The 13,806-nt window shown below is 40.0% G+C and overlaps 1 protein-coding gene and 1 long non-coding RNA gene across 5 annotated transcripts in view; one reads left to right on the top strand and one right to left on the bottom strand.

Moving 5' to 3' along the window:
- Positions 1-7,185, top strand: part of LOC148419321 (uncharacterized) — a 73,278-nt gene extending 66,093 nt beyond the window's left edge. The window contains exon 7 of the long non-coding RNA XR_015866560.1: positions 7,097-7,185. This is a non-coding gene — a long non-coding RNA (uncharacterized LOC148419321). The remainder of the gene's footprint in view (positions 1-7,096) is intronic.
- The window catches only part of pax7a (paired box 7a), a 66,172-nt gene that overhangs the window by 45,670 nt on the left and 6,696 nt on the right, over positions 1-13,806 (bottom strand). The window lies entirely within an intron of this gene.

Raw genomic sequence — 13,806 nt, 5'->3', positions numbered from 1 at the left:
GCACAGTATGGAGGAATGCACAGCGGACTTTGTGTGTGTGCGTGTGTAAGGGAGGGAGGGGAGTATGCCCGAAAAAGGTATTCTCATTTTCTGGACCACGGGCCTTTTCGTCAAACAAATGGACCGCAAGGAATTCAACACAACATGGCGTTCCAAAAAACATAGAAGAACAAAGGTAAATGAATGGCCTTAAGAGGGATAAATAAGGCAAAGGGTATTACTATTGGCAACAAAGAGCTTATTCGCCGGCTGTAAAGAGATGTGGCACAGTAAGCGAGCGCCGCGTATTCCCCAGGGAGGCAATGAGTGACGATGCAGCAATAAGCCCATTAGTTTGGGAAAATCGGGGGGACAAAACATTGCAAAGTTGTCGGAAAATTTGAACACATTTGTGATTGGCAACACTCACAGGAGGGGGGCAAGCGTATTTGCCGTCTTTTTGTAGCGCGCGGCCAATTAAAACAAATGAATATGGCGGCCCATCAGGAGCATAAAATGGGAAATGTTCTGGCGCTAAGTAGCATAGGCTAATGGGCATTTTTAAAGACTAGCGGAGCATGGTGACGGCGGTGTGTGCTAAACCTAATTATTGTTGCACATTATGCGGCCCTCTACTTGTATTGTAATAAAATTAGCCCCAAAACGCCTTTTGTCTGGTTCGCAATGCAGCTCGGCGGTGAGCAGTCAAGACTTGACAAGCCTCGGCGGCGAGGTGAATCGCTTGCAAAGTGTGCCGTCTTTTCAATAAATTACGTGCCTCCTGACCGGCTCATCTGATTTAACATGGACATCATAAAACCCGGCGTGGCGTTGACTAATTTCGCCAAACCTACCGTTTTGCCGGAATGACGACGGCTTAATCAGCACGACAAACATGCATTTGTGCCAGAGGTCCTGCTTATTATTTTTTATTATTACGACTACAGAAGATTCCCTCAGACAGGCGGGGAAATCCAATGCGAGCGTCTTTTGATGTGCCTCGCGTTACGCCCAAACAGCCATTTTCGCGAGAACAAACGTCGTTCAAATTAAATAGACCTCCCTGTCAGTCGAGCGCCGCTCGTCATTAAGACAAACGTGATCCTCCCTGCTTCCCGTTTTCGGGAGTCAAAAAGTTTACGGTCGTCATCCCGGCAGGGAAGATCAGCTCTGCACCTCAGATAAAAAATTTAAAAAAATCCCAGAAAGGCTTTTGTCATCGCTTGACATCAACTGTCAGCCGCCAAACACGTCCGATAAATAACTCGTTGGTCGGAATGATTGTGATTTATGGAATTACACGCCGAATTAAATCATGTTTACGATGGAGATTGCTTGCTCGGCTGCAATGGGAGCGCAGACAAAAGATGGAATGCTTTGTGCCTTCTAGCGGGGATGCAAGATAATATTGTACGTTTGTTTATCTTCCTTTTTGTGTCTTTGTTGTCGTGAAGGCTCTCTGTGTTATGAAACAACAGTCGCTATTGTCTGGAATGGTCATGAGGTCTATCAGTTACGCTTTATTTATTGCAGTCATGACATATGTGCATCAGCTGCTGTTTTATTGTTTCGAACTCTGTTTCAGGCAACAATGAGGGATAATTTGACCCAACGATCATTTACAATTTGCAAGTTTTTTTCCCTTTAGCCTTACTCTATCATCATAATGAGAAGCTAAACATCTCGGCCCACATTTTTTCAGCGTTTAATCATGTGACCCTCGCAAGCTAAGCCTTGACTGATTGTTACCTGACCCCTGAGCAACTGTGAGGCATTTTCTGTTGACAGCTAGAGGAAAAATGGCCGCCTTTGAGATTGATAAAAATGGGTGAATTTTGCAGCTGCATTGATAGCACTAGCTAAATATTAACCAGAATATTACGTTTAGACTCATGATATTTTGCAAACATTTTGTAATGATTTTCCTTTTAAAAGATGCAACTGTCTCGTTTATGTAGCACAACAAAGGTTTTAGGCTAAATGGATGTTGCCTGGTCAGATTTAAGTTTTCAATTCTAAATTGTTTCATATAAAGTAGACCAAGGGTATTTTTGGTTAAAATATTGTTATTTATAGTGGGGATACACTTAATGTTCAACTGCAGAAAATTTTCAGAAAAAAAAAATGTATATTCAGTTTTCTGCCAATTAAATCCTTAACAATCTGAAAACAGATGTTGTGATGAAGCGCAAATGAGCGAGCATCTGTCTGAATTTCACACAGGCGATAAAACGAGGTACTGCTTGGTAAGGGACTATTGTAAAGCATTTCAGAGGCTTAAGAAAGAGCACTACCCAGCTGGGACTACGGTCAAGCCAGAAAAAGGACTACCAAAGTCAGCAACACACATCACATGTCAACAGCGCATTGCGAAAGCTAACTTCAAAATAAATGCACCACATGACACATGGATGACAATGCAATAACTGCGTAACACTTTTATTTTGAAGTCAGCCTTCATAGCCCTCACATCACAGACCTACCAGTGTCTGATTAAGGATGCTGAGAAACCTCGAGTCCTTTATGCTGTCACTGTACGATAACATAGATCCTCTCTGGGCACTTCCTCCCACACTCCGAAAACATGCAACCCTTGTGAGGAGAAAATGCTCTAGAAAATGGATGGATGGATGAATGGATGGCGGCACAGGTCTCCGACGTTAGCGCTAGTCGCTAACTATGTGCGTGGTGCATATGGTGCATTCAAACCCAGTCAGACATTTCATACTCAAAGTGCTTTGATGCACAACTGCAAATGCTTCAAAGCTGACATAGATCCAGAAGAACGGTAAAAGTGAAATTACTTTGATATTTTACTTGATTACAAAACATGGTTCATCGAGTCACTTTAGTTTACAAAATCGAATCAAATACCTTGGCTTCTGTCTTCTATTCTACAGCGCAGTATGTTAATGAATCAATATTAAAAAAATAAACCTACCTTTGTTACGTCTAATTACTATAACATTTATCACCGAAAATAAAACAAACTGGCATATTTAAATTAGTCCACTTTAAATAGGCATTAAAATACTGAAAAGAATAATATTCAGAGACTACATATGCAGTTTTATGTTGTTTTTGTCGTTCATCACCAGGTTTTGTTACGTTACAGTCCATTCCTGAAGTTGACGGGCTGTCATGAGGAAATGTGTGGAAAAAAAAGTTGTTTTTGTCTTTCTATATTTCAGTTTTCCACCAATCAGCTCTCGTTTTCAGTTTTTAGCTCGGTCAAGCACTTTCATTTTGGTGCATCGCTAATGTGGATGCTTTTAAGTTTAAATGTTTTCCTGACAGTGTCTTGTAGCTTAAAAAATGAAATTCTGCAAAGTGGATTAAAAAAACATTTTATATATAATAATGTCAATGCACAGTGCATAGAAACTATGTTTTAGGTTAAAGAAAGGTGTGGAGTAAATGACATTCACACTTTAAAACTGTATTTTCACTTGTAGACCATATCATTTGATAAATTGAGTTCCTGACGTTTCGTGAAAAATTGTTTCGGAAAGCGGACATACGTCTATGGTTACAAATCGGGAAAAAAAACAGATGAACAGTTTACAGTTAAAAAGTGTTATAAAGAGCAGAGAATTGCAAAGGTTGGTTCAAGGCATCTTTTGAAACAGACTCTCGGTTCAAATCAGTCCCGTGTAAAAGCTTCCCCCGAAATTTTTCTCCCATTAAACGCCCATCTTCCCTTCACACGTCCCTCCTGGCGAAGCAGCGGCGAGACGCAAATAAATGACCTTTTGGGAGGCGCGGACCTTCTTGTCAAGACACATATCCACCGGAGAGCCGCTCGTTGTCAACTCATTCCTTTGGGCCATTTCCTCCACTCGCTCCAATCTAACGGAGCCCAGCCTCCGCCACGGCGGTCCAGGTAATACTCCCCAATCAAGAATCATTACAAGGACAAGTGTGCGAGCGTGATGCCCACTGCAAGTGACACAAGACTGAAGAAATAAGCCAGCTCCCTTTCCGTAAATTGGATTGCCAATACGGCCCGCAGATGTTGGGAGAAAGTGCAGGGAAAGACAATGGGGCAGAAAATAAGCCACTGTAATGACTCCTCTTGGTAAACTAACACAGTATTGATCGCCTTCTTCTTGTTTGTTTAGAAAAGCCTCATCCCGGCTAATAGCTGTCTGAGAGCCTAATCTCTCCCTTAGCCCCCCCGCCACCACCACCACATGATGCGGCTCTTTTCAGAGTGGAGGTCCAGTGCGGCGCTGGGATGCGCGGCAATGGGAGCGCCCGCCGATTGTTTGCTAATGTTGACACCTGCCAGAGCCGGCTCGCTCTATTCGGGGGCCCTCCAAAGCCCCCCCCCCCCCAAACCGACCGCCTCCACAACACTACTACGCCACCCCTCTTTAGCCAGATTAAGAGCAGGGTTGCCGGGGTCACAAATCAGCGGACTCCCTCTGAAGTTGGGAGGCGCCGAGCCAGAGAGCCAGAGGACTCAAAGGGAAGGCTGCAGAGGGGAGGGACGGGAGGAGGGAAGAGGGATCAAGACTGACAGTCTATTGTCCACTCAAAAGGACGGGAAGAATGTATCTTCTTGGCTGCTGGCCCCCTTCAAAAGTATGTCAACACGGGAGCCCGCGTGAGCACAATGCGCGTTTCGTAAGGATGTACTTTTTAGTCTCTGTTTGTTTTTACATGGAAATATATTTTTACGCGGAGACCAATGGATATCTCTGACCTACACGCGTTGCGGTGTCAAGCAAATTTCAAACGTTTTTCAGTATTTTGAGGTTGCTGAATTTGAAGACACTAGGATTTTCAAACTGGCTGTATTGATTCAGATAATTACCATATACTCCATTAGTACGTAATAACTTGTATGATACCAAAGCACAAACTTTACTTTTGTAACCTCCAAATCACATTTTGTAAAATGTCAATTGTTGGTGCAATAACACAAAAACCAACGTAGTGAAGAAAATTTTGGAGATTACCCTGACTGTGATATTACTTTCATTTTGTATATTAAAACAAAAACAAAAACAGGCATCATTGTGGACTCTTGGATAATTATTTATGGAAAACTTAGATTTAGCAGAATCACACAAAAATTATGCAGATGATTGAGTTTAAAAGATTTCACATAAAAAAAAAAAAATGTGTGAAGCAAACAAGCATGACCTACGGTGAAAACACCTCGGCACAAAAAGGGCATTTTTGTCTGTAAACAGAAACTGGTATATATAACTGGTATATATACAAAACAGTTGTGTTTAAACAATTGTTTTTCAGTTTTAATTTAAAAAAAATTAAAAAACGATGTTGCATGTAAGGAGAGACAATGCATTTCATGTTAATGGTCCATGCAATGACTCATATAGCTGACAAAAGACATTTTTTATTGTATTGAAACTTGGGCGGGGCATTATCTAAAAAATAAATACTTCTACTACTTCTACTTCTATTTTTACGTGGATTTGAATGAAGTTGCAGCTGCGTGGTTTGTGTGTAACAAAAGAAGTAGGTATTGTTTGTTATTTTGTGAGGTATTCATGTGAAATGTTGTGAAAAATCTTCATGGTTTTGACACTACTGTGTTGAGTAACCATTCATTCAATCATTAAGTGGGTATCCAGGATTTACTTTTGGACTTTAGATAGAAATGTCTTTTTTTTTTTGTCAGTTGTGTGGAAAATTGTCATAACTTTTTAAAACAATTTCTACTGTATTTGGAAAAAAATTTAACAAAAAAAAAACCAGTGCCTTCCTCCCTCCTGCTCTTCCTTTGCAGATGCACATTAATGCAAAATTTTAATAAGAGAGAAAGAGAGCGAGAGAGTTTTGTGAGCTAAAGCAGAAGCGGCCTGTGTCTTTTTTTTTTTTTTAAAGTGCTGCTGTCCAGCCTTATCGTGTCAGTTTGAAGGCCCCCATTGAAAAGTATTCATGCATCTGCCTTTGAGGCACAATGGCCGCTAGTTTATAAACTGTCTGCCCGGGCAGCCAAAAGCTTTGGTTCCTATTGTTTTGCTCCCCTTAATAAACTTTTCCGAGGAGTTCATCAACTCGCCTGAATAGCAAGTTTCAAGACAGAAAATAACAGAAAGGCCTTTTCTCTCCTCCCCTCCTCTTTCTCTCCTCCCGCTGGCGAACAATGGCGAGAAGAGGCTGTCAGACATCACACAGCCTTTTTTTTTTTCCACTCTCCTTTTCCACACCGCAATACAAAAAAAAAAAAAAGTATTCACTCACAAAAGGAAGGAGATTGAAACCTCTTGGAATGGTGCAGGGAAACAATGCTATTTCTGTGCTTTTTCACACAAACCGCTCATGAAGGTAAATACATTTTTGGATGGGTGGGGGGTGGACCATACAGGGGACTCTGACTATAAAAAAAACTTAACGGGACTCGAAAGAGGGTGTCTATCTTTTTTTTTTTTTTCAGGTTGTGACATTCATTACATGCACGATGTTGTGCATGATGAATTGTTATTGCAATTGGTCGTTTTAGGTCAAATGACACAGCATCGGTCTCATGAACAATTTCACAAGCACGCCGTGCAATATTTTTTCCTTTTGTAATCCTGCGCACTTGAGCTTTTACGTTGTGCAACTACTTGAATCGCCAAATGCCTCCCTTTTTGAACATTAGATGTGTATTTTATTTTTTCATTAACTAGACATAAGCCAAGCTTACATACCCTGTAAAATTTAAAATGACATACATTTTTAATTGTTCTTATTTACGTTGCTTAATCATCTCCCTTCCTTCAGCGATTTTTTAATTTGTTTTTAGCTGTTTTTGTTTATTTTTCTTTTTTTTTTTCTATGTGGAGGACAACTCTCTCAGTAAGAATCTTGTTGTTCAGTGCTGTTGTGTATTTTTTATGTTTTTTTTTGTTTGTTTTTTTACTAGAAATGGAGTATTTGAATACCAGGTATTGGTGTCAATAGCAGCCCTATTTCAAGATATTTATACCACTATACGCCAGCTGGCTTCTGGCTGTTTTACAGCATACATTACAAATTACAAATGAGAAGAATAGAAAATTGACTATTTCATGATGTTTTAAGGAAAATTACTGTATTTGGGTTGGACAGGTTTTTCTTAAAATTGCCTGATTGTTTTTTTTGTTTTTTTTCCCCCCAGGAAAATGTATGTAACTCAAATACTGATGGTTTCAGTACTCGGTATCTGCATCAGTGACCGCTCATGAATTGCGACTCATAAAATAATTGGTAGGTCTGTCAGGTGAGTATATAGACATAAAGGTTTTTTAGAAAAACAAATAGCCATGCAATTAGCCAAAAGGGGCTGTGTTATTTTGGCTATTTGCATGGCATCCACAAGCATACTAAATCTCATGTTGCAAAATGAAACTGAGTTCCGGGTTCCAAAATGTTCATTCAGCCTGAGAGTCACGATTTCAAAACAAGAAACAAAGCAATAATACATTGTGTTCTGAGAGTGTAAAGCGTGACCTCAAAATGACACTTGTTGTCAGCTGCGATGACAGCATGCAATAAAGCGTCATTTTGGCCGTAAGCCATTAATCCTCTGTTACACCTTTAAAATATGTGGGCAATTTTGAAAGTCCTTAATAGTCATCTGCTTTAATGAATTTCATAGTCAATTAAAAGAAGGCTCCACTCCACGCATGCTGCCCTGTTAGCCCGCTGGCGGCCGGACAGCCGTAATTGGGGTAATAGCCGGTAAAGCGGGCGGGAAAAGCTTGAAAATAAAAGCCCACTGTGGTCCAATTGAAGAAAGGCCCCCCCGCCGCCTCCAATCCCCCACCGCCGCCCGACCCAAAAATGCCTTCTTGGCTGCCCCCGGACCCTGCCGCCTACTGTTTCCCACCGATGCTCCCGGCGCGCTTGAACACCCTAATTAGATGTGACAAGTTCAACGAGCCGGTTTGGCGGGAGGAAAAGCCGCTCAGGTTATGATTTCCGAGTCGGAGCCACAAGGGATCTTGTGGACAGCTGATTCCTGTCAGCCTCATTCATCTTCTCGCAGCCGATTAAACATCAACGCTAACAAAGCGGGCGACGATTAAAGGCCTCCGAGGAGGCGAGATGGAAAGCTGACTAAATCATACTCGGAGCTGTTTCTAATATTGCGTCCCTCTCGCGGGGCCTCCGTAAGCTACCCAAAATATAGGAAACAGATCTCGGTGCGACGCAATCTTGGCGAATGAGGACCGCAATAACAAACGTGTCGACAAAGTAATAGCTCTCTGACAGCGGCGGACCAAACGGAACATTAGTAGCTTTATTACAGCAGTCTATCTGATCCGAGTCTCGCAGCGTGTCTAGCTGGATACCGCAAGTGTGTGTCACTTATTGCATCAGTGGCCATCAGTACCTCCCACATACGTAGATGATGAACAACGCAACCAATTCAACGTTTGGGGCATGTCAGTCGGTTATTTTTAATTGATTGATCATTTATCAGCAAATGTTTAGGGATACATTAAATTGGCATGCACTGTTTGGCCAGCAGAGGCAACGTTGAGTCGGTCTCAATGAGTATGTGACCTAAAGATGAAGCAGCCTAATTTAACACAGCATGTGTTCATGGTTAATGATTTAAATGATAATGTATTTAAATAATTGATTGTTTTCCAACACTCCTGTCACGTTGCTCATCAAATTGCTCCATTTTAAAGATTAAAGACTAGTCAAATTATTTTAACATGTAAAAGTAAAATTGGATACAACCATTTTTTCTGCGTTTAAGCTTTTCTTGTTATTATTATACACTGTGTCATTAGGTATTTGATTTTTAATCTCACCCTTGTGCAGTATTTTGATCATTTTTGAGACATTTCTTCCACATCATTCTTGCGGTATTTTAGCCAAGGGATAGCACACTCCTGGAAGTGTGATAACTAAGTGGTCGTGCCATGTTGAACATTGACATGTTGTCACCATCTGGGTGAAATTTCAGCTCCTTAGTGTCTTATTGTTTTGTTTTAGTGTGAAAATGATTTTAAGATCAAATGATTGAATAAAATGACGCAAAAGGATTCATTACTATATTAAAGTGACAGGATGGGTCTGACCAGTTTCATTTCCAAATTAATTTATTGTTTATAAGATTTCATCTAGCAATATTGACCAAAAACAAAGCTTTTTTTCAATGAAAAACACAAGTGAGTCATTTTAGTTGCACTAAATACTAATAGACGTACTGTATTACAAATCCTGTTATGGTTGTTGTGTTTTTGAGTGTGTTTGTCTCACACTGATTGTTTAAAAGAAACAAACATGAAATTAATTGATTGTTGAGCTTAATAACAGATTGCTTGCATCAGCTCAAAATCTATACTGTTCCTCAGGTGTTTTGTGGATTTTACAAATTAATAACTAATCCAAAGTATTAAAAATGGCTTGAATGATTTGACGATGTAATGTTAATGGTTGAACAAATATGTTTCAGGGGTCTCCTGAAACGTGATGATTTTGCCAAAAGTTTGGAAACACCCTGATATTCAGCGGTTTTCATTATTTAACAAAAATCAGTTTCAGTGTCGTACTTAACACTTATGTTTAATAACTTTGATTCTTCACCTTTTATCGCAGTAACAGTCTTGCACATCTTGTTTTTTTTCAGTCACCATTATAATGTAGATGATGCTTTATGAATTGGAATGACTTTCAAATAAAAGTGTCGTGCAATACGAAGAATTTAAAGCTTATTTTTACAGTTGTAATAAAGAAATGTGTGCGTGCAATAAGAAGAGAATAAACGTTATTTTCTGCCTTTCAAATTTGCTATTTTAAAACTGCAGTTCAAAAAAAAATAAAAGCGTCACCTTTGTTTGAATGATGGCAATGAATTGAATATCCTTTCACTGTTTTTGTTACTAAAGTCCACCACCTGTTGGCTGCATGTTGACCGAGTAGTTTGCACGTTTCCCTCACAGTTCTGAGGTTCTGGGTTCGAAACTTGCCCGAGGCCTTCCCGCGCGCATGTTTCTCGGCTTCCTCTTACATGCGTGTTAGCTTCATTGAATACTCTAAATTATCCACAGGTGTGAATGTGAGCGTTTGTTAGTCCGCGTGTGCCCGGCGATTGGCCGGCTGCCACTCCAGGGCGTACCTTGCTGGGATAGGTTCCAGCTCACCCGTGACCTTTTTTGAGGACAAAGGCTTTCGGAGATGGATGGCTGGATCATGACAAAAAACAAAAAAAGGCGGTCTTGGAAGTTCATCTTGCATTAAGTGAAAACTGGAAGGGAAATCAAACACAGACCCTAATGAAAGCCGGCCTATGTGTTGTTTTGTGACAGGATACCTGGAGGGGGCGTCACTTCCTGTTTAATTTGCCTCATATGGCGTGAAGACCCCAAGCGCGCCGCTCCAACTAGAGTGTGCGAATTCAATTGCGGTCAGTAAATAATATGATGTGATTAAACATCACAGGCTGGTGACATCACACAGGCGCGTCACGTTGTGCTCTTCGGGAGCGCCGAGTGTTAACCTTCAAGTGCTTCCCGACAATACGCCATCGCAAAAGCCACCTCCCCTCCCCGTCCACGAGGGGAGAAATTGAATCCCTTTAAGTTATTAAGCAGGAAAGGATTATAAAAGGCTCTTTATAGAAATGAGCTAGAAATCCCCATGTCTTCCTCTGTGTACAATTTTTAAATTTCCCACAAGAAGCCAGGGAGGAAAGATTGGCCCTTTTCAAGAAGAGAAACCACAAGAGATGGGGAGGGGGGGGGGGGGCTTTTTTTTTTTCTTCTCGTCGTCATCCCACTTGGTAAGCGCGCCACTTTAATTAATAGACAGCCTTGAGAGGTATCACTGTCAGCCGGGATAATGGCGGCAGAGTGTTTGTGCCCCCATGAATATTTGTGATGTGATCAAAGTCAAATGGCAGCGCGGAAGGAATCTAAGCCTGCCCCCCCGCCCCCCTTTTATTTATTTTTTTTTCTGATATATATTTCTGTCGATGCTTAAGCCGCTGACACTGAAATGTCACTCTGGGTTCGGCGGGCCCGTACACACACCCCTCTCTCACCAGAGCTCCTTTCATTCGTATGCATTGCTAGATCCAACGTGCTGAAGTTTTTTTTTTTAAAACAATATTTTAATAAATAGCTTATCCTCCCAGGGCCATAATTTCAACCTAGTGACAACAATATGATGAGCCAGGAAATTATATATTATTGTTATATGTAATGAGCATTTCTGTGCTTCGCTGTGATTTTTTTAGGTTTTATTTGGTTGAAGAAAGCGGCCGAATTCAATGCACTCGTGGGTCCTTCTTTTGCCCGCAGGCCCTATATTGAACTCCCATTTTTGAAATCACAAACATGCTTTTTTACTGTTAATCATATTAAAATTGCAAGCAGAAGGAAGTTGCAGGGTGACAAGTTTAATCTCTATGACACACTTTTTTGATTCAATATATTTTATGACCTACATGCAAATTTAAAAATGATATGAGACCTACTGGCCATACTACGTTATTTTTATTATTTTGTTTTATATTCAGGTACATGTACATACACAAACGTAATCACTGGAGATTTGATGAGTTATACCTTGAAAGAGTCTGTCAGCAACAATCACAGTGAAGTTTTGCAAATACCCTCCCCAGTAAAAATGCATTTTTGATATATGTGCGTTAGTGATCACCATCATCAGCATTATGTTGTGATATTGATTTTAATTGAGCGATGTTTATGCTTGTGGGTACCATTTGGTGTAACAAAGATTCTTTACACTGTGTAGTTGGGTATCTTATGAGTTTATAGGCAAGCACAGGTTTCAAAGCAAACATGGTGAAGCAGCATTTAGCTGTTGTGCTGCACGCAAATGGAATCAGTTTGCAGCAGAGAGGAGGTCAGCCCAAAACTAAATACTTAAAAATCTAAGTTAAAAGCAATGTTTTTTCCCTTTATCTCTGATTAAGGTCTGTTGAGCATTTGTTGTTAAAACAAAACCACTGTACATATATAGTCACTACAGAAAAAAAAGGTTATTTTATTTCTATACCTTAATTTTTAATTTATTTAGATGTAGTCAATATAGGTTTATTTAACAATGATAGTAAACCTCTCTTTGTTTTTAAACTTTGCTTTTAAAATGTCTTACACCACTGATGTCAAATAAAGACCGACTGCAAGAATTTGCAGTAAATTTGTAATTAACAATACATTTGAGATGCATTTTTTTTATTTTTTACAGTAATATAAACAATAATTGAAGGAACTATTAACCTTGACTTCTAATTTTAAAACTAGTTCATTAATCAGTTTGTCGAACTGAATGTGTAATAACACAACATGTGTCAGTGTAATTATACAATGAGTTTCTCCGAGAGAAACATTGACTACAAAGGAGACACCCGTTTCTTCAACTAATGCTTTATGGCAGTTGTTAGATTGTGTGTTTGAATTTGTGAAGCACATTGAGTAGCCTTGTCCAGGAAATATAGTTGACATTAATATATATTCGGAAAGTTCCTCTCTTTAATTGTGGAATTGTGATATTTTGCGTATTCACTTTAATTAAATATATCCTGATTTTATTATACTGACATATATATATATATATATATATATATATATATATATATATATATATATATATATATATATATATATATATATATATATATATATATATATATAGTTAATTGCATGTACATAATTATGATCTAAATTAATTTTAAGAAGTTTAACCATAAGAAGTTTATTATGTAGAGTGATTATTATTAATATTATTGTTGTTGTTTTTATTATTGTGACGAGGTGGCCGCGGTAGCCGCGCGGTGCGACGTAAATTCCAGCGCGAAGTGTCTTGAGTGTCTGCGGGGACAGGGGAGGTTAATCCGAGTTTAATGCAGTGAAGCGCAGCGCGGGGTCTGCGCTATGATGGGTATGTTATCTCTGCCCACCATTTGGGTGCTCTCCTCTCTCCGTTTCCCAGCCAAGCCAAATAACTCGCGCGGATGGAGTTGTGCTCTTTCTCTCTTCTCCCTCTCTCGCCTTCCTCCGCGCCCGAGGAAAGAAAACGTTATTAATAGCTAAATAACTCGCCCATACTTTCACTGAATCTCTCTCACACACTGTTCCAGATGGATTTGTTTGAAGTGCGCTCCACCCCCCCCCTCCACCAAAACCCCTGCAAATGCCCCCCGCCCCCAATACCCCAACATCAACCTTCTCCATTCATTCAGCGAGGCATTAACAGCCGAAATATAAGCAACTCGTATACATTTATTAACGTGCAGGCTTTGCAGCCGTCCGTTAGAAAAGCGACGACCTGCGATCGAATAACATTTGCCCCCCCAAAAATACATTTAAACCCATCTTGTGCGCTCCCCACAACACCCGTCGCACCTCTCTGTCACTTCCCCTCCCTCAAATGTGGAAATAATCCCACCTGGCATCTGTTTAATTAGACTGAGGACCTCTGCTAATCCTGCGATTTGCTCGAGTGTCCATCGCCTGTCGACGCGTGTGTCACTTGCATGCGTGGCACATGTGCGTCGTGCAAAAAAAAAAAAAAACGACAGGCGGCTGCATTTTTCAAGAATATAACGGATTACACAAAAATACTTTTTTTCACTTTTATTTGAATTATATTTTAGAGTTCCAATTAAGTTCACATTTTGATTGTGTATTTTTAAATGTGCGTTTTTCTGAACATTGCTTCATGAGGGCACGTTTTCATTAGAAGCAAAAAAACGGTAAAGCACAAAAGCCAGTTTTTGGCCAGTTGAATTCTCTTTTTAAATGAGCATAGTGAGGTAGTGTAAAATTGGTGCAGCAAATAGACAATAACATGCATATTTGGGTTTATTCTTTTTTAATTTGCTGAGCACAGCAAAATAATAAA

This window comes from Hippichthys cyanospilos, chromosome 9, assembly GCF_059441005.1.
Source record: "Hippichthys cyanospilos isolate Australia breed blue-spotted pipefish chromosome 9, RoL_Hcya_1.0, whole genome shotgun sequence".
Lineage (NCBI taxonomy): Eukaryota > Metazoa > Chordata > Actinopteri > Syngnathiformes > Syngnathidae > Hippichthys > Hippichthys cyanospilos.
The sequence above is the reverse complement of the archived record's forward strand: the minus strand, read 5'-3'. Positions and strand labels throughout refer to the sequence as shown.